Raw genomic sequence first — 22,208 nt, forward strand, 5'->3', positions numbered from 1 at the left:
ATGAATAAAAACACAGCATACTGAAATATGTGTTTATGAAAATCTTTCTTCGTTTGTGACTACTGCCATGTAGTGATATCGTTTGTAAGGAATAGAGCTTCTGATTTGATACACAGCTATTTTGAAGCCTGGAATAGTGAGGTTTTATGAATATTTATTACATTTTTCACTATTCCAGGATGCAAAATCTGTGTGTGTGTGTGTGTGTGTGTGTGTGTGTGTGTGTGTAAAAATACCCAGGAATTTCACTTTTAAATCCTAATATGGTATTTACCAACATCTGAGTGGTTAATTTTGCAACCTAAAGGGCATTTTAACAGAATACATTTTATTTTTGTATGCAATGTATTAGACTTTCTTAAATTGAAAAGGGCAGAATTAAATTCCATTCTGTGCAATGTTACAATCTCTTTCACCTCTCACGTGCATCTTCAGCAAGGTTGAAATCCTGAGGCTCACTTGAGGTGGAAAACTAGTTAGCCAGCAGGCAGTAAGAGAAAATTATTTCGTAGGGGAGGAGTTTAGGCACTAGATTTCCTTCTCCTTCTACCCAACTATTCCTGAAGAGTGCAGTCCATTTTGGCTCCTTTCATGCCCACTCTGGGATCTGAGGGAGCTCCAGGCAAATGTAGTCCCCTAGAGAGTGAGGGAAAATAGGACATAATGCCCATTGTTGTGTCCTGAGGGACTTACGAAGGATGGAGTTGAGTCTGGTTCCTGCCACTTGTCGTGCACCTAAGGGGGAGAGGACAATGGGATTATGTACCAGGTCTGACTGGGACGAGCTTAGCCCAGCTCTTTCTCCTTCTTTCCCCTACAATGGCTCCAAAGCTCCCAGATGTTCCCATCATAGTGTCTGCTCCAGCTACTTTGGTAGCAACATGAGCCCAAAATTAAGATGTTTCTGTGCTCAATTACAATTGCCAAAATTATCCCAAGGAGCAAAAGCAACAATAGGGAAATAGTTTTGAACAAATTATCACTCAGCAATATTGGAATGAAATCTCATAGGCGGAGTAAAAAGACTCTTCCCTAGCTTGAGGACATTCATCCTGCTGAATTTCAGAGGCTTGCTGCAAACAAATGTTAATGTGCCTAAAATAAAAGGTCACAGGAAAACTTTGGAAGAGCTTGGGCAACTAAACCTAAGTTTAGTCCAGCTCCCCCCTTAAATAAATAACAAACTAAAAGTTTCTACTGGTGTGCTCTCTACCTCCCCACCCGCAGTTAACCACGGTTTCATGAAGAGCTTCTGGTTTCTCTACCCTACTTTACTACTTTGTCACTTCATTTTCTCCAGTAGCTATAAAATCCTAGTGAAATCATGGCTTTCTCAGCATCCAATAGAGCTTTTCCTTTCTTCTCCAAACTCAATTCATGGTTTTAGCGAAAAGGGGGTGATGAAGTTTCTTTAATATAAAAATAGAAGATCATTTGGGGCCTGTTCCAGTTTTCTTAAGGTCACTAGCCAAACTCCCATAGTCTCATTTCCTTGAACAGGAACTGGGGCAGGTCCTTAGATGCCAGTTGTAACATTTGTCCTCTTATATCTTTTTTTTTCTTTTAAAAAACATTTCAGAAACATAAAATTACAAATCTGGTTTATTCTTTTCTTAGAAAAATCTTAGAAATCCAATAAAGTACTCTGACAAAAGAAAAAAAATAACAAAAGCTATAAGTGTGCAATAAAGACAAAATATAATAAGTGTGGACACAAGTTTTATTAATATTTGTATTTTTGTAGCACCTAGGAACCCAAATCATAGATCAAGATCTTATTTTTCTAGGTCCTATACAAATACAAGAGACAACAGATGGATCCAGGAAGACATACAGGGGAATACAAGAGAACAATATGGCAGTATTAATCAGTATGATAGGCAATGGTCTGAGTACATAAACATCTTTATCATCAAGTCTTTTGCAGGCCTCATGCAAAGGAGAGTTTTTAGGAGACCTTTAATGGAGAAAATAAAGTGCATAAAGTGCATAATTGTGAAACAATGTATACAGTGACAAGTACATATGTAGCCCATAAACCTCCTGGGTATGGTTCACTGACCCATTTAGTGGCACTTAGACCATTTATAGAAAAAGAGAAGGAGTTTCCACTACAGCCTTACCTGAGAGCCAGCTGGCTTTTGGCTCAAGTGCTAGAGGCTCATGCACTAATTTCCAGAGATCTGAGATTCTGTCCCACCTATTGGTGTTACACATACATTTACTAAAAATGCAGAGCATGGTTTTTGTTTATAAATCTTCCTTAGTGATGGGGGTAGTTTAAGAAATCAAATTTTAAAAAGCCTCTATCTTTTCTTTGTTAGCTGTACCACCATTTGGTCACCAATTTCTGCCAGACCAACAGGGGTGAATATGATAGCATATTCTGAGTTAACAATGTGTATTTTGTCTCCCATACCACTGTCAATTTTGTTCTTGTGTTGAAGTTATTTCCCCTGCTTTGGAGCTGTGTTTGAAGAGCTTAACTAGTAAGTTAATTGATATAGGTCTCTGGTCATGGGATCATTTTTTCCACTATATTTTGCCTATAGAGATTGTATTTTTCCATTTTGGCATAAGTCATGAAGTCTTCTGGTTTCTGTTCAACAAAATGTGAAGCAAGAGAACTTCACCACATTGCCAGTTAATCTGTCAGCTAGTGCCATGGGGCAATTTCAACAGGGTTTCTTATCTAAACCTGTTTATGTGGAGTATGATCTTGTTGTGTTCTTTGGATCTGGTACAGACTTCTGATTGCAGAATTGTAACACTAATCACAATAATAACTCTGCAATAGGTTCACAATATGAATTGTTACAAATGGTCACATTTTTCATCTTAGCCCAATCAAGCTTATTTGTACAATCTTATTCTCAATAAAACAAAAGGCAATGTGTATGTTACATTGTACATTGATTATTCATTGTAAGTAGCACTTCACATCCAGAGTATTGGAGACATGATGGAAAGTACACAAAAGTACTTGAAATCTTTGCAGATTCCAGTGTTACCTTTATGATTGTACAAGTTACTAAAATTGGCTTACTGTCTGTATTAGTTTAGTTCCTGAAGTACAGCTCCAATTCAGCAAAGCACTTAAGTGTTATGGAATTAGGCATATGCCCAAGTACTTGTGCACATGGTTTAGTGCTCTGCTGAATGGGGCCTATTGAAGTAGAAATAGGCCAAAGCAGATTGTGATTAGGTGTCTGTCCCACTCAAAACAAGTGGTGTATGGGAGTCCTCTGAGTAACCCAGAGAGGCTGTGTGGGGTGCAGGGAGGAATTTCAAGGAGCAATCAGTCTGGGCCTGCCAGGATCAGAAGAGGTACTGCAGGGCAGAGCAGAGTCAGTCATTACCTAGTGCTTAAGAGGGAGTCCTATTAAGTGGACAGAAGCCAGCACCATGGACAGAGCAGTTGCTGGCAGGGACAAGAGAGTTCCTGGCTGGCTGATAGGATGAGCTCCTGAGGTAAAAGTGAAGAAGGTACTGGAGTCACAGGGAAGTGGCTCAGGGAAATGTACTTAACAGTTGGAGGGGATGCAGCACATGGCTGCCATCTATGAGTTCCTGGGCTGGGAAACAGAGTAGTGGGCAGGATTTTTCTCCTTCCTCTCTCTTCACTAGCCACTGGGAAATTGGCTTGACTGTGGTAATAGTTCCCCCATACAGAGGGAAACAGTGGGTGAAGACAAAGGCTGGAGGACTGACACACATACAACAGGGGATGCAGGTGGTCAAAAGAGACAGAGCAATCATGTGCAAACCACAAATAGGAGGGTGTCCACTTGATCTAACTCCCAGAGGTGCCCGACTGCCAGTGAGTGACGCACCCTGTGGCAGGGAAAAACTGACTTTTTAAAATTCATTGATATAACTCCTTTAAAATATGCATATCTACAATATGTATATCTACTATGTTCCCTTGTCATATCTATAGGTATTTATTTTGTAACAATCATGCAAGGAAATTATTTAAACTGTCAATAGATTTATCTTTAATAGAAATTTAGCAGTTGAACATCGTTTGAATTTTGCCACCCCACTGTAGCATATACACTTAATACAGAAGGGAATTTTCACACCCCTGAGCAATTTAGCTAGGTTGACTTAAGTTATATTTATCACCTGCAATAAAACTGAAAACCAGTTTGCAAGAGATAATGCAAATCAAACCTAAAGAATCCTTAATAAAATGAGTCATTTGACCGGACATATTTTTGGCAAGCATGCATTTTTAGTTTACTCGCCAAATATGTATAAAGCAGCCTGAACCTCTTAAAATCTCCTATTTTCTTTTCATACATGAATGAAAGAATTCCTGCAGAGTTCTGTATTAGCTCAGCCTGAAGGGAAAAAAATCTCCTTAGTTCACCTGGTAGAGCTGTCAGATGAATTTATGAGGGTTCCTATTTGATTTTTTTTTTCAGAGGGATAGCCATGTTAACCTGTTTCAGCAAAACCAAAGAGGAGACCTGTGTCACCTTAAAGACCTAAGAATGTTACTTGGGCATACTTTTTTGGGGGGGCTAACTTCATGCATCTGTCAGAGGGCTCCAGCCCTCAAAAACGTATGCCCAAATAAGTTTGTTTAGTCTTTAAGGTGCCACAGGACACCTCATTGATTTTATTTGAATCTTGGCTATACTAATGAGGGTGATCACAAATCATATAGAAATGTGACAATAGGTTATGGCTGGTATGACAGATTATATTAGTTGAAAGGGCTGTTTTAGTGTTTGGACGCCTATTGTGAGCATTACAAAATGTTTAGTGCTAGCAGTTAGAAGATATTGAAGATAGCATTTAGAGAGATCAGTTACCCATTAGCCCAGCAGTTCCTAACCACTGGTCCACACACTGGCGGCAGGCTTCCAACCCCTGTCTGTTGGGCTGTGGCATCCCCAGCTTTTATTGCCAGACCCTGCCCCTGCCTGCTGGGGTTCCCTTCCCAGCCACTTCTCCATGCAGCAGCAGGGTGAGTTGGGTAGCTGGCAAGTAGGACCACAGTGAGATTGCTACACGGCCTGGCTGGGGGGAGGAAGGGCATGTGGAAATTGGCTGTCCCAACCAGCGGGGTCAAGTGCTGTGAAAAGGGAAGCTGCCCCTGCCAGCAGGGCCGAGCACTGCATGGAGGGTGGCTGACCTGGCAGGCGGGGCCAAGTGCTATGTGAAGAGAGGCTGCCCCAGCCAGCAGGGCCAAGCACCGCACAACTGGGAGCCTCCTCCTGGCCTCCAGCTGCTCCCAGCCAGCAGGTACACTTATTATTATTCCCTATTAAATGCATAAGAAAACATGAATGTGCAGAATATATCCGTGCTCAGACCTGTTAACTACTGCCTCTTTAATTCTGGTGCAATTGAGGCAAAAGGTTCGGACTGTGGAATACTCTTTAACAAGTATTAGCAACTATTTTGTTCTTTTTAAATGTGTATGTGCAGCAATTTATCAGATTCTTGTTAACAAACATGTCCCCCCTTCTTTGATTTGCCTAATATATCATGGGCTAAAATTACCATAATGAATGCCACTATGCAAATACATTAATTACCATAATGAATATACAAATATTTCTGTGACAGTCGGCCAACAGATTTTGAATGAGTTGCTGGTCCACAGTTGGGAACCACCACATTAGCCAATACTACTTAGCCAGAATGGGTAGGAATGGTGTCCCTGGCCTCTGTTTGTCAGAGGCTGGAAAATGGATGACAGAGGGATCACTTGATGATACCGGTTTCTATTCACTCCCTCTGGGGCATCTGGCATCGGCACTGTTGGCAGACAGGATGCTGGGCTAGATAGACCCCAGTATGGATGTTCTTATTCACAAAAGCAGTTATTGTTCAGGATTCTGTCATTTGAGCCCTCCATGAATAGCCAAATTTGTTTCTGAGGTCTGATAGGTACTTTTTTTTATTCCCCTCTAACAGGTTGTTCCTTATGTTTAGAGTCCTTACAAATTCATGGTCCACTTTAGTCAATGTCATGGTCATGGGGTTGTAAAAATTGAAAATTTAATTATTTCAGCTATTTAAATGGAAATTTCCTGATGCTGCAATTGCAGGTAGTCTCACCCCAAAAGGAGTTGTGGTGGGATTGCAAGGTTATTGTAGGGTGGCTACCCTTACTTTTTCAGAAAAAAACAACAAATTGTCTGGTAGCACTTCATAGACTAACGAAACATGTAGACGGTACCATGAGCTTTCGTGGGCACAACCTACTTCTTCAGATGACCGGAGTTATGAGTTGGGGATATGAAAACTTGAAATAAATAGAGGGGAAGGGCAGGAGGAAGAGGAAGAAAAAAGGTGGGGGGTGGGATACAGAGCATCATTAAGTAGCTGGAGAATGGGTACTTAAACCTAAGCAGATAAAAATCAAAGTCAATAGATAGATAGGTTCCTAAAACAGGCTGGATACCACTCAGGGAGCTGTTAGCACCTTCAGTGGTTATTAGGTAGGTGGAGTCCCCACCAGCCCATATCACGAGTGAATCCATCAGCATGTGAATTGAATTTGTGGATGAAATGGGATTCCACAGCGTCTCTGTGTATTTGGCTTATAGAGCTGGTTTGTGACAAGACAGCTACTTGCAGGTCTGTCAGACTGTGGTTAGGCAAGCTGAAATGCTCACCAACAGGCTTCTGTATATTCCCTTTACATATATCCGATTTGTGTCCATTGATTCTTTCCCGCAGAGACAGTCTAGTTTGTCCAATATATATAGCAGTGGGGCACTGCTGGCATAGATGAAATTGGGCCAGAGCAGACAAACAACTGCATTTTAAGGAATCCAATGCATCGGGGAGGGGCAGACAAATAAGCAGTGGCAAATTTTTAAAGTGCTTCTACACAAATGCTAGGAGTATGACTAATAAGATGGGTGAACTGGAGTACCTCGTATTAAATGAGGAGATTGACATAATAGGCAAAACTGAAACCTGGTGGAATGAGGAAAATCTGTGGGACGCAATCATACTGGGATATAAAATATATAGAAAGGATAGAGCAGGCCAGGTGGGTGGCGGAGTGGCACTGTATGTGAAAGATAATGTAGAATCAAATGAAATAAAAATATTAAATGAATCAACACATTCCATAGAATCGCTATGGATAGTAATTCCATGCTCCAATAATAAGAAATTAGCAGTAAGGATATATTACCGACCACCTGACCAGGACAGCGATAATGACATTGAAATGCTGAGGGAGATTAGAGAGGCTACAAAATAGAGAACTCTATAATAATGGCGGATTTTATTTACCCCCATATTGACTGGATACATGTCACCTCAGGAAGAGAAGCGGAGATAAAATTTCTCAATGGCTTAAATGACTGCTTCTTGGAGCAGCTGGTGCAGGAACCCACAAGGGGAGAGGCAGTTCTCGATTTAGTCCTGAGTGGAGAGCAGGATCAGGTCCAGGAAATAACCGTTACAGGACTGCTTGGGAATAGTGACCATAATATAATAATATTCAACATGCCTGTGGTGGAAAGAACACCTCAGCAGTCCAGCACCCTGGCATTTAATTTCAAAAAGGGGAATTACACAAAAATGAGGGGGTTAGTTAAACAGAAATTAAAAGGCACAGTGACTAGAGCCAAATCCCTGCAAGCTGCATGGAAACTTTTTAAAGACACCATAATAGAGGCCCAACTTAAATGTATACCCCAAATTAAAAAACATAGCAAGAGACCTAAAACAGTGTCACTGTGGCTTAACCGCCATGTAAAAGAAGCAGTGAGGGACAAAAAGGTATCTTTTAAGAATTGGAAGTCCAATCCTAGTGAGATAAATAGAAAGGAACATAAACACTGTCAAATCAAGTGTAAAAATGTAATAAGAAAAGCAAAAAAAGATTTTGAGGAACAGCTAGCCAAAAACTCAAAAAGAAATAACAAAATGTTTTTTAAGTACATTAGAAGCAGAAAGCCTGCTAAAAAGCCTGTGGGTCCCCTAGATGATCAGCTATAAAAGGAGCAATCAAGGACGATAAAGCCATTGCAGAGAAACTAAATGATTTATTTGCTTCAGTCTTCACGGCTGAGGACGTTGGGGAGATTCCCAAATCTGCACCGTCCTTTGTGGGTGATGAATCTGAGGAACTGTCCCGGATTGAAGTGTCATTAGAGGAGGTTATGGAACAAATAGAAAAACTTAATGTTAACATCTCCGGGACCGGATGGCATTCATCCAAGGGTTCTAAAAGAACTCAAATGGGAAATTGCTGAACTATTATCTGTTGTTTGTAACCTATCCTTTAAATCAGCTTCCGTACCTAATGACTGGAAAGTAGCCAACGTGACACCAATATTTAAAAAGGGCTCTAGAGGCGATCCTGGCAATTACAGACCGGTAAGTCTAACTTCAGTACCGGGCAAATTAGTTGAAACAATAGTAAAGAATAAAATTGTGAAGCATGTAGAAGAACATAATTTGTTGGACAAAAGTCAACATGGTTTCTTAAAGGGAAATTCTGTCTTACTAATCTGTTAGAGTTCTTTGAAGGGGTTAACAAGCATGCGGATAAGGGGGATCCAGTAGATATAGTATACTTGGGTTTTCAGAAAGCCTTTGACAAGGTCCCTCAACAAAGGCTCTTGTGTAAATTACATGGCCATGGAATAAGAGGGAAGGTCCTTTCTTGGACTGAGAACTGGTTAAAAGACAGGAAACAAAGGGTAGGAATAAATGGTAAATTTTCAGATTGGAGAGGGGTAACTACTGGTGTCCCCCAAGGGTCAGTCCTGGGACCAATCCTTTTCAACTTATTCATAAATGATCTGGAGAAAGGGGTACGCAGTGAGGAAGTAAAGTTTGAGGATGATACCAAACTGTTTAGGATAGTCAAGACAGAACCAGACTGTGAGGGACTCCAAGAAGATCTCACCAAACTCAGTGATTGGGCAACACAATGGCAAATGAAATTTAATGTGGATAAGTGTAAAGTAATGCACATTGGGAAAAATAACCCCAACTATATGTACAATATGATGGGGGCTAATTTGGCTACGACAAATCAGGAAAGGGATCTTGGAGTTATCGTGGACAGTTCTCTGAAAACTTCTACGCAGTGTGCAATGGCAGTCAAAAAGGCAAATAGGTTGCTAGGAATTATTAGGAAAGGGATAGAAAATAAAACACAGAATATCTTGCTGCCCCTGTATAAAACTATGGTACGCCCACATCTTGAATACTGTGTACAGATGTGGTCACCTCACCTCAAAAAAGATATTTTGGCCTTAGAAAGGGTTCATTAAAGGGCAACTAAAATGATTAGGGGTTTGGAACAGGTCCCATATGAGGAGAGGTTAAAGAGACTGGGACTTTTCAGTTTAGAAAAGAGGAGACTGAGAGGGGGATATGATAGAGGTATATAAAATCATGAGTGGTGTGGAGAGGGCCGATAAAGAAAAGTTATTTATTAGTTCCATAAATAGAAGAACTAGAGGACACCAAATGAAATTAATGGGTAGCAGATTTAAAACTAATAAAAGAAAGTTCTTCTTCACACAGCGTGTAGTCAACCTGTGGAACTCCTTGCCAGAGGAGGCTGTGAAGGCTAGGACTATAACAGAGTTTAAAGAGAAGCTAGATAATTTCATGGAGGTTAGGTCTATAAAAGGCTATTAGCCAGGGGATAAAATGGTGTCCTTGGCCTCTGTTTGTCCGAGGCTGGAGAGGGATGGCAGGAGACAAATTGTTTGATCATTGTCTTCGGTCCACCCTCTCTGGGGCACCTGGTGCTGACCACTGTAGGTAGACAGGATACTGGGCTAGATGGACCTTTGTACAGCCATTCTTATGTTCTTATGTAAATTACTGGATGTACAGTCAAATGACCCTTTGATTTTGTGGCTTATGTTGTTTGCTCCAGTGATGAATTCGCCAGTGTAGATATGTGGGCAGAGGTGGTATCTTTTTCGGTTGCAGGGCTGTGTTCCTGGAGGTTTATGATGTGGTTGTGTGGCATGGTTATCAGAAAGAATTTCAGGTTAGGGGGTTGTCTGTAAGCAAGAATAGGTTTTTCTCCTAAGGCCTCTGAGACTGAGGGATCATTTTCCAAGATGGGTTGTAGATTGTGTATAATGCGTTGGAGGGGTCCACAACTCAGACTGATTTCCCCCATGAAATCAGGTTAATATAGGGTAAAAGCAGACAAAAGACCAGATTTCAGGGTCTGTGATGCACTTTTCATGGCTATGAATTTGGTAGGGCCCTATTCATGTTTATTCAGATCCATCTGGTATGGCTCCATATTAAATGTTTGAATATTATAAAAATCTTCACCTAAACTGGGATAAATACTTTTCTAGGGCTGTACCCTGCACTGATTTATGCAAGGTGAAATGCTGCCTAAAAATTAGAGAAAACTGATGCACTAAGCTCCTACAAAACCCAGAAGTTCTCGAAGCTCCAAATAGTACCACTGCGTCTATGATATGAAGGCCAGGGCTACCGCTAACACTGAAGTCAACCTAGCTATATTACACCTGGGTGCAAAAATTCCCTTCTGTCTCTGTAGTAAATGTATGTGTTCCTGTGCTATAGATGTAGCTGTGCTGTTGTAGTGTTTGAAGTGTAGACATAGCATCAAATGGACTTTTGGTGAGATGTAGGCTCCTAATATGCCTAAGGTGAGATTTTTAGAGGAATTTAGGTGCTTAAAGATGAAGGTAGGTACTTAGTGGGATTTTCTCAAGCACCTATGCAACTAATTCTTATTGATCCTATGTATTCTAGAAAATCCCGCTAAGTGCCTGTCTTCATCTTTAGATTCCTGTTAAATACACTTGAAAATCTGATGCCAACTAATTTTTGAAGGTAGGGCTTCGGTGCTTTTGAAGTTTAACATGTCCAAATTACTATTTCTGTCCTAAGGGCTGTCCCCAGACTCAGGGTTTTTTTCGAAAAAAGTAGCTTTTTTCGAAAAAACTTCCCCTGCATCCAGACTCAAGCCGCGTTCTTTTGAAATTAATTCGAAAGAACGCAGCTTTTCTTTCGATGGCGGTAAACCTCAATTTACGAGGAAGAACGCCTTCTTTTGAAAGTTCCTCTTTCGAAAGAAGGCGTTCAATGTAAATAGGGCTTCTTCAAAAGAGAGCATCCAGACTTACTGGATGCTTTCTTTCAAAAAAGCAAGCCGCTTTTTCGAAATTTCTCCGTGCAGTCTAGACGCTCTCTTTCGAAAGAGGCTCTTTCGAAAGATGCTTTCAAAAGAGCCTCTTTCGAAAGAGGCTTGCAGTCTAGACATAGCCCTAGTGGGCAAATGTTCTGTGTTCAGTATTTTAATCCAAAATATAGGAAACATAAATCTGATTTTTACCCCTGTTGTCTAATATATGAGAAGATTATCCACTCTTGCTACTGCAAGTCTGAAGCAGATGCAGCCACACATGACTTGTGGATACCTAGTGGAACACAGTGATGCTGTGACGGGATGAAGCAACCCCGTCCCTGTTTAGCGCCACAAGCCGCGGGTGCCGGGGAAGAAACCGCCGCTGCGGCCAGGGGCGACGGGGTGAAGCAACCCCGTTCCGAGCCAGCGCCGCAAGCCACGGGCGCCGGAGAAGGAACCGCTGCCGCGGCCAGGGCTGCCTCAGCACAGCAGGGGGCCTGTGACTGGACACGTCATCAGGACGTGCCCGGGGGGGGGGCTGCTGACATCACCGGCGCACCTGGGGGGAAGGAGGAGGCGCACCCGGAAGTGAGGGGAGAAAAGAGCGCCGGCCAGAGAGCGGGGGATAAAAGGGCCGGACGAGAGGAAGGAAGGGAGAAGCAACAAGGAGGGACAGGTACGGAGGCGGGAGACTGGCGAGAAGTCACAAGCCAGTAGCTGACCGGCAGAGTGGAAGCAACCCAGGGCGGGCTGTGGAACCCGAGAGCAGGTGTGTTTGGGGGTCATCACCCTGCCTGCTACCACCAGGAGTCACTTCCCTGACGTTAGGGCCCTGGGTTGGGGTCCGGAGAGAGGGTGGGCCCGGACCCCCCACTCCGCCCCGGTGGGCTCCAAGTGCTGGACAAGCCTCTCAGTGGGGCGCGTAGCGTGACAGATGCGCTGCATTATAGAAACCCTTAAGTCAACTCCAATACGATGGCTACTTGTCCTGTCTACCATTGTTCTCCCACCAATAAAGCCAAGCTTCCGCAACATTCTGCAAAGCTCAGTGAATCCTACAAAACAAATGTCTTTCTATTCATCAAGGTCTTGACAACACCTGAAGCCCTGGAATGTTGTAAGTCCCATGTCCCTTTTTGGGAACATTAATTTAGCCTCAGGCAGTCAGGCTATGCTCAGAAAGAGATTTGGAAAGCAGATTTGGCTAATCAAGACTTTAAAAATAAGCACAGTGTGCTAAATCTCATGCAGAAGATTCCTGGGCTTGATCTTCCATGGTCATCTGTGTCACCTCTGAAATGAATTAGAACTAACCAGGGTAGTTGTGGACATCTAATACATTGATGGAAAGTCAAGAATTCCCTGATATGAGTGGGGTACCCCAAGACAGCCCAATCTACTATACATTTTAGAGAGTGTGCCTGTTTGTTCAAGAATTACTCCTAACTGGCAAGAGCTAGATCACCAAATTCAGTATATAGCTTCCTCTTATCACAATCTAAGACAACATAAGTACTTGGCTGTGCTAAGAATGGAATTGCTTCTCATAAAACCATACAGAAAAGAGACAATCAATAGGCAGGTAAAAGGGACTGCCTGGGGACACGCCCCTGGTCTGAGACTACCCTAACCTTGAACCTCTGACCTACAGGGACCCTTTAGGGAGGGGAGCTGAATCTTCCCCCCCCCCCCAATTTATATGGGAACATTGATGGCTGTTCCCCTTTGTCACTGTGGAGGGCAAGTGGAAAATGCACAGTTTGCTGCATTCTGGTTGGGGACATGTGAATTGTGCACTTTGCTCTCACTCCCTAACAGGGACAGGAAGGTCAAGAATGCCCCCTCACTCTGCCCTGCACACCCCTGTTCACTCATGGGCATGCACACAGTCCCCTGGCCTGAGCCCCTCCTTACTCCTTGCTTTGAGCCCCATGCACTTAAATTTCCGCACTTACAATCTCTGTAAGAAATTTATCACAACCGCTCCCCCCCCCACAAGCCTCCTGCCCTGAGGGCAACCCCTCTCCAGGTGGTGTTGTGATTCTACAGTACTAGTAAGAAATTTAATTTACTTTCATCTCTGGATTGTACCACGATGAGCCAGAAAAATAGGATGAAGCTGAACAGGATTGTGTCTCAATAAACCTTACAGAAAAGAAATAAAATGGAGAAATTTTGGAGTAGTGTTCTGTTTTGGCACAGCTTGAATCAATGCTTAAGGTTGGAAAAGTAGAAGAAAATGTTATTGCAAACTATATTGACTACTGCCCCTTTTTGTTGAAACATAGCAAATGATTAGATTGTATGGGGGTGAAGGGGAAAAAAATACACTTGATGCAATTCCCATTTAAAAATGATTAAAATTCAATTCAAATTTTTTAACAATCCCTTTTAAGAAATACGAAATAAAAATTAACTTCATAACAATAACACTGTATTTTTGAAAAATACAATCCTTTAAAGAAAGCATGTACATTTCTTTTAATTAAAAAAAAACAAAAACAACCTCCTTGAATAAGAAAAGGACCCAAGCAATGCTGAGTAAATCTGCTAATTTATAAACATGAATGAGGCAATAAATTCTGTTACTCCAGATGTATCCAGTTGGCTCAATAAACTTTAGGTGAAATTGTAGTTGCTGCTCTTTACTAGCCATATGCAAGAAGACTGCACCTTTGTCTCTCCATGGACTTAGGCACTTTCTTCTAGATGCGGAGTTGAAATGGGATTAATTGAGAATATCTAGCTCCTAAAGACAGTTGCGAAGAATTCGTCATAGCTTTATTGATGTATCAATTGTGTCCCATCAATTTACTTCAGCTGAGGATATGGCTCTTTGTGACTTTGGCACTGTTCTGATTGTAGAGGTGAAACTGGCACAGTCCCTGTGTAACGTTATCTGTCAAAACTTATTGGAAGTATCAAGTGAAGATAAAAACTTTGCTGAAGCATCAGTCCGTCCTGTTTCATTACCTCATTTAGTTACTTAAAGTCTAAACAGATCATTATGCAACCAGTATTTATTTGCCAAAGAAACATTGAAACACACCAATATGTCAGCTGAATAACTTCCTCTGTGTTTTATTGTTCTCATTCAGATTCTCTCTTCCACTTTTGGAAGCAACACAAAGCAAACACTAAATGGTGCAGCAGTTTTGTCAGGAGTGATATTTTCTTCATGCCCCAATTGCTATTAAAGCACGCCTATGTCCACACAGTTATTTAGGTTTCTTTCCTCTGTTTCATTCTTTCATATCCTTCATAAGCCAAATCTCAGCCCAGAAGGTTATGTGTGCACTTGATGCTATTAAAGTGTTCAATAAATAATTTTTCAGTGTTGTGTAATTTTTGTATAATAAGCATTCCCATTCATTGTAATTTCCTTGTGGGAAATTCTGAATTGACTGTTCGTTCTACAGGGTGAATCTCTCTAGTCTGGGACCTTTGGGACTTAACTGGTTCCAAATAAGATAATTTTCTGGACCACGGGAGGTCAATATTGTCTAGCAGCATTACTTTACCAATGCTTCCATTGCTTACTGTGCTGTTAGAGGACATTTAGGGGTCTACTAAAGCTAAATAATGGTACAGAACACTGAGAGCCAGGACTGAAGGCTGTAAACAAACGTTATGGGACCAGGGGATGTTTCTGGACCACGAGTGTTCTGGAATAGAGAGGTTCAACTTGTAGTTCTTTTTGCTCTTGTTCACCTCTTAGCATGCTTCCTTGTTTGTTTCTGCAGATTTCCAATGACATGGAGGACAGAGTAGTTGGGTGGTAGCTAGCTAACCAGTTCCAGATTATGAAATTGATAGCAAGTTCTGGGGTAAGAATTTTCCTCTACTTTGTTCATACCTTTTTTTTTTTTCAATCCTAAGAAATTCTATGCAGAATACTGTTGAGAATATTAGCATTACATGGTTGCATGTTAGGTTAGGAACTGTGGTCTGTGTAATATAATTTTATAGTTGTTTTTTCTACCCTTCTTATTTACTAACCTGACCAATGTGAAATTTCAACCAAAGCCACTACCACTAAAAATTCTACAAAAAACGTGCCAGTGTTTAAATTTAAACTTGAAAGTTGCTTTTGGTAACTTTTATGCACTCAATATCTGCTACTTCCTAATGCTGGTAATTATTCAATAAGATATCTTAAATAGTCAGGGGCATTTTCAGAGCTGCTAATCACCGGTAGCACACTAACTTTAATTGGAGTAGTGATATTTGGTTATGAAAATCTAGTCCTTGGTTTTTCCCTTTATCCTTTAAATAAATGATTTGACCTTGAGAGACTGATACCATGTATTTCACTTAAGTGTCATCACTGCTGTGTTTAAAATGATCATAATGGATAATTTTAGAAACTTTGTGTAACACATTTCTATTTTCACCTTTTTATATGATAATTTCTTAGAAAAAAATCATGATTTTTTTTGCTTTGATTTTTTTCAATGAAAAGCAAATCCCACCTTCATATTTTATTCTGCACGCATTTGAATTGCCACAGGGCTCAGTTTTTGGATGATGTGGTGATGTTGCCACCAGCCATTGGATAAGACAAAACAGCAAGTTGCAGACTGTGTTAAATCTTGCAGTTGTTTTATCTATCTGTAGACAAAATGAATTTTAACTAAACACTATATTACCTTGTGATAGCCTGCCTTCATCTTCATACTGTGTGCATACTAACCATGCTGTCTTGGCATTTAACCATTCTAGTTATTACACATGTGTCAGTGAGCAAGGAATAATTAGACATGGCTCAATAACACTAAAGATTTAAACAGCTGTACAAATCCAGAAAAAAGAGATAAAGGAAATAAAATAAGATGCTCCATTGCTTGAGGCTGCAAGCATAATAATACATATCAGTTAAAAAAGAAAAGAAAGAGAAAACACCTTTGATCATACATCACCAGCAAGATAACACTCCAGGATAGCATCAAATTAAAGCACTTAACCAGGAAATATTCAAGGCAGTACTCTAATTGCTTAATTTAATATTTTAAAATTTATTGTTTCACTGTCAATTTTGCTTTTTTGTCAAATCCCTGCAAGGGATCATGAAATAGCATGACCCTGGTAAATATTTTCACATCTCCACTGACTCACTGAGAGACATGGTGATAGGTTGCTTAAGCTCTCTGTAATGGGATGGCTGTCCCACTTTGCCCAGAAGGGGTTAAAGCAGTTGGAGGGAGTTTGGGCAGATCCCTGGCCAATTAGAGAGAGACTTATAAGGAGCCAATGAGCGGGCAGCTTGCTGAAACAGCCTGTTTATAAGAAGTTACACAGCAGAGCAGTGAGTAGTTGGGGCCTGACCAGGGAAAGTACAGGACTAGTTCTCGGAGAGCACTTTGGATAGAGCAGTGCTGGGCACCCTTACAGTGTGTGATGCAAGGGAGGCTCCAGCCTGATACCTGCCAGGCTGTAGGACTTGACACAAGGTCTGAGCAGGTGCAAGGGGTCATATGGGAAGTGAAATTTACAACTTTTTGTCCAGTGGTTAGGGCATGTGTCCCCAAGTCTCAGGAGAATACCCTAGACACCAGGCTTTACAACCATTTTTCTGTCTCTGTACAAAAATACTTGAACACACATTGGACCAAAGTGGAACAGCTTTAACAGGAGAGACTGAGAGAAACCCACTGAGAATAGCTGATAGCTTGGTGATTAAGATACTTATTGGGGTCAAGTCTCTCCAGAGTGGGTATTCAAACCTGTATCTTCCACGTCTCAGCTACATTACCTAATCACTAGGCAAAAGGTTGTAAGGTGATGGGAAGTGGTTTCCCAATCCACGCTGCTTCCTGCAGCTTCCATTGTCTGGGAATGGCAATCCATGGCCAACAGGAGCTGCAAGCACTTGTACTTGTGTAGGTTTAGGTAAACAAAACTGTGGCACTGCACTAGGGGGGCTAACCCTGGTGAACCTCCTCCATCTTCTTGTCTCTCCCCCGCATGATAGGCCAAAATTATTTTAACTGTTCTCTATGCTGAGATCTATTCTCCTGATTTGCTTTTGCATACACTCACATTTCATCTTGAAGGGGAATTTCAACATTCTAAGTGTTGAAGATAATATAGATCGCTCTTACAACTTTCATTTATGATTATATTTGAGTCCAGATTTGGCTGTCTGTAGATCAGATATTATAACTTTTCAGCATCTGGTACTCTGACTTTTTTTTTTAAAAATGTTGTATTAACTGCTAGGAGGCAGGGGTGAAGAAAAATCACCTCATGCTATGGAACAGAGTTAAACAATCATTCAACTGGATTCAGTAGTGAGAAGCTGAGAATGGCCTTAATTTCAGCAATGAATACTATTGGTTGTGTAACACAGTGAACGAACATGAACTTGATTTGTTTGCTTCAGTAAGAGAGGGCTGCCTCAGTTCATCTACAGACTCCCTTTAGAATTTACTGACCCATACATAGTAAGGTGAAAGTGACACAATGCCTATGGTTTCATTTAAAGCAAAATGATGTGGTGGTGTTGTATTAACCTTAGGACTCAGACCAAAATATATTTCAGTATAAATAAGTGAAAACCTTTAATACATAGGTGCATCAGTTACATTGCTTTTTTAGTCCATAATATGTATCCTTAATATGAAATCCTATTTTTCACATAATGTAATAACAATATGGGAATTGCTTAGTGATTGGTATTATAAAGTGTGTGGTGAGATAAATGCTGTTATTATGGAAATCCTATTAGCAAGTCTCTATGCACTGCACATGCGGCACAGATTTATTAACATGCCCTTCTGTAGTTACTTTCTTGAAAACAGTTTTACATCCTATGAAATACTGTGCAATAATGTCATTAATAAACGTATCTAATTGCAGTATATAACTGCAAAAGCCTGAATGGCTTAAAATGGATTCCATCAGAAGCAGGCTTATTGCAATGGATATATTGAACAACACATATTGCATGTCCCTCATTCTTTGTACTACTGCACTTCAAAAAACAGATCATTAAGAACATAGTCCGACAGATAGGTTAATAGAAAAAAGCTAGCCCTTTTTATAAAGAGCTGTCAGTAGATGGCAATGTGACTATTTTATGCACAATTTTCATTCAATGTGTAGTTAAAGACTTGCAATGACTTTTTTACTGCTTAAATTACTATAATTTTTTTAAAAAGCTTAGAGCCCTTTTAAACTATTATTTAAATAATTAATAGTTACAAATGAAAATCTTAGCCCAGAATCTCCAAAAGTGATCAAAGCTCTTTTTTTTTTTTTTTTTAAATTATTAGTCAGGGTTGCATAAAAATGTCCTATATGGTGTCAAAATAAGCAGAATAAATTGGACTGGTATTTCCTGATGCAACAGATGGAGTAAACCCAAGGTTTTACCCATATAGACACTTTGGAGAGAACTTGTCAGAAAGATATTTAAAAAGAGCAGCAGAAGGAATTATAAATACATATATTTTCTTGTTGTCCACAATGCAACCTGCAGAAGGCCTGTTAACTTCTTCTCATCTCCTTACTTTATAAACTTAAACAACAAATGGTCTTGTAGCACTTTATAGACTAACAAAACACGGAGATGGTATCATGAGCTTTTGTGGGCACAGCCCACTTCTTTAGATGACTGGTGTTTTGAGTTTAGGATGTGCAGACCCAAAATAAATAGGGGAGATGGGGGAGGAGCGGAGGTTTAAAAAAAAAGGAAGGGGACGGGAAACAAGGAGCAGAGGATATGAAAATATCAAAGGGAAAAACAAGTAGGCAGAACTGGTAACCTATAAGCAGCTAAAGACTGGATAATTAAAAGAAGCAGATAAGCCTCCTAGGATAGCAATTAGGAAGGGTACTAATACAAGAATCTACAGAGACAAAGAGCTATTGGCACCTTCAGTGAATGTTTGGTTGATAATGTCCCAGCCATCTGTTATCTTGATTGAGAAGGTCATCAGTGTGTGAACTGAATTTGTGGATGAATTGTAATTTCAAGGCCTCTCTGTGTATTTGGTTTGTAGAATTTGGTTTGTGACAAGACCGCCACCACACTCCTTACTTCAGTAAGGCTCTTCTGTGTGGCACTGCAGAGAAGGGGAACACAAAGCTATGGAGCTATGTACTGTACTATGGCAATAAAGGAGATTATACTATTCCATTTTTATATTGTATACTATAAGAGTTTCATATTACAGTAGGGCAAAGAGACCTATATAAAGAATTTTGAAGAAATTCAGTACAATTTTCAAAAGTGGCTAAGTGACGTAAGCTTCTAATCCCCTTCAATTTTACAAGAATTCATAAAGGTCTTTATAAGATGCAGTTAGGTGTCAACTGGGATTTATGAAAGTGACTAAACAGATTAGGTGCGCGAATCCCATTCTCAAACCCTTTCAATGAAATTTTGGCACCTAACCTATTTGAATTTGTAAATGCCTCTAGATGCCTATCTTCACTTAAATACCTTTATTGGATTGCATGTTTATGGTCTCTAAAAGGGCCGGCAGAAGAACACAGCAGAAAAAACAATGAGGAGTCTTGGGGCATTTTAATGACTAACAGATTTATTTGGGCATTAGTGGAACTTGGCAGAGAGCCATTTAGTCAGATGTGTCTGATGAAGTGGGTCTTTACCCATAAAAGCTTATGCCCAAATAAATCTGTTAGTCTTTAAGGTTCATCAGAACTCATGATGGATAATATGTGGATAAAAAGACTATTCATCCCCCAAAAGATAAAGCAGAATGGGCACATATGGTTGGAAGTCTCCAGTAATGGAAATGATACACAAGAAGTACCATTGCAAATACAGTGCTAAGTGTCTAAGCCTATTTTGAAAAAAATTACCCTTGGATCCTACTGCCAAAAATTCTCTCTTTAGGTGAGGAAAAATGAAATGCCCTGGTATGGATAATGATTATTTTCCTCACTTAAAAGTGGCTTAATTGGTGCTTTGAGGTAACCTTATTCCTTTTCCTTTCCTTTCATTTCCTTTTGCAACAGTTGGCAGGAAGAAGATGGATCTTGAAAACTTGTGTGGGGTTTTTTTTGGGGGGTGGAGAGAGGTGAGGATTCAAGTGAACTAAAGATGATGGCTGGCTCTTCTGTGACACCCCAATGGCTCCCTCCCTCAAGAGGTCTTCCAGGGGAGGCAGATCAGCATTGTATATTGCTAATGCTGTTGCAAGCATCACAGGGCGTTTTGGGAAGGATCAAAGGTGTGAATGTAGAATGAATGAAGGATTCCTTTGCAGATCACGAGAGGCCAACGGGGTGGGGGTGGAGGGGAGATGGACAGCAGAGAACGGGTTAACTCCACACTCCTGCTAGGCCCAGCCAGCTCAAGGCCACAGCACATATCTGACTCTCGGCTGCCGGCCAAGAAAGAGGGGGGCCTGGAATCTACCGACCAGCCATGAGAGAGACAGATTCAACTGAACAGACCTGCAGAGCCAGCCCATAACAAGCGAGGCAAGCGAAGGCCAGCACGGAGGAAAACAAAGAGGACAACAGAGTCAAGCCGGTGTGTTATGGGAAAGTTGAGGAGACCACAGAAAGCCATTTTGGACTGGCACAAAGAGCACCAGGAACAGAGGTCATGGAATGGAAAACTCCCAAAGGAGCCCAGGACTTAAAACCCTCCTGAGAGCTGGAGCAATTTGGAGGTTGCAGTGGACCCTGGATGACCTGTGTGCACAGGACTGAATTCCTATCCACCCTCCTCCTGTTCTTCTTATCTTACACCCAGGCCTGGCCAGCCTCGGGTAGTGCACGTGTGAGTATGAAAGTGGGTTAGGGCTTGGGGCACTAACACTTTCTTCCTTCCTCTGAGTGATGTGGGAAGCACCCATCACTCCTCAGCTGTTGTTTTATTATTTTGTCAATAAAGCTTTAAAACATAGACACTTGGTGTGTTCCATCATCTCTGCCCTCAACGATCCTGTGGCTTCAGCCTGATCACCTGATGCCTCAGGCAGATTGGTAACAGAAATCTATCACGCTTCTAATAGGTCATTTTATTAATGGAATAATCTTAATACTGACATTATACATCTTAAATTTGTAGTTCTTTTTCAGTTGTCTCATCTTTGTATGTGTAATTTTTTTTTCTTAAATAGATCTCACTTCGCATTCTCTAATAAACCCTACATCATGGTGCTGTGATACCATCTCTTTAGCTGATCGTCAGCATTGCATGAGACGACTTCCAATTTCTGCATAATGTTTAGGTACAAGACATCCAAGTACTGTAGCTTACTTTCCTTTTTCCTTATGTTTTACACGGAGCTGGCCTGATGATTATTAAGATTCATGATGTGGAAGATACTCTGACATTTGGCATAACAAATCTATTTGAGATTGTTCTCAATGAAAATCCAAATATTGGGAAATTCATCTAGTTCTCTGATTTCATTTATTTATTTATTTTACAAGTTCAGCAGTCTGAGGAGGTGAATGAAGAATCTGTTAGAATTATGAATCAGAGATGGTATCTGGTTTGCAAAAATGTAAAATGTAGAGCTTCTCAAGTTGACTTCTGCATAAACTAGATAAATCTTCATCACTTTTGAAAGGGTTTTGAATCTGAAACTTGGATGTACTAACCTTTCTGGATCAAAATCTAAGAGTTTATTCTTTGCAAGCTACCCCCACTTTCTGAAATGAAACTAACTTGATTTATCTGTCATAGGGTAGAAAAGATGTAATAAAATGCGGAATACTGTATTTATTAGACTTTTTCTTCTGGGTCTGATGCCAGGTTTCTCTCTTCCCCCCCCCCCCCCCCCAAAGAAATTAACATGTTGTTATTTTGGAGGCACTGTAGGAGACTGCACCGGACTAATTCTATATTTGGCAAACAGTAGGTAATGGAAATAAAGCACATATATTTTTTTAGGATATAAGACTAAGGGTATGCCTTAACAAGCAGTTAGGGTGCGGCAAGCTAAGGTGTTAATCGACACAGCAACAGTGCACTAACAGTATGGATGGGGCTGCACAGTGGAAGTTCCCTGTTACCTGTTGGAAGTAAGGCAGTTTGAAACAGCCGTACTTCTTGTGCACTATGGAATTTTTATTGTACAACAACAGAGTCCAAATG

At 40.8% G+C, this 22,208-nt stretch overlaps 1 long non-coding RNA gene across 1 annotated transcript in view; it reads left to right on the forward strand.

Annotated features, from left to right (window-relative positions):
- Positions 1-21,010, forward strand: part of LOC142829431 (uncharacterized) — a 29,076-nt gene extending 8,066 nt beyond the window's left edge. The window contains exons 3-4 of the long non-coding RNA XR_012903838.2: positions 14,869-14,952; positions 20,111-21,010. This is a non-coding gene — a long non-coding RNA (uncharacterized LOC142829431). The remainder of the gene's footprint in view (positions 1-14,868; positions 14,953-20,110) is intronic.
- The last annotated feature ends 1,198 nt before the right edge of the window (positions 21,011-22,208 follow it).

The sequence above is a fragment of the Pelodiscus sinensis genome, chromosome 4 (assembly GCF_052426305.1).
Source record: "Pelodiscus sinensis isolate ZL-2025 chromosome 4, ASM5242630v1, whole genome shotgun sequence".
Classification (NCBI taxonomy): domain Eukaryota; kingdom Metazoa; phylum Chordata; order Testudines; family Trionychidae; genus Pelodiscus; species Pelodiscus sinensis.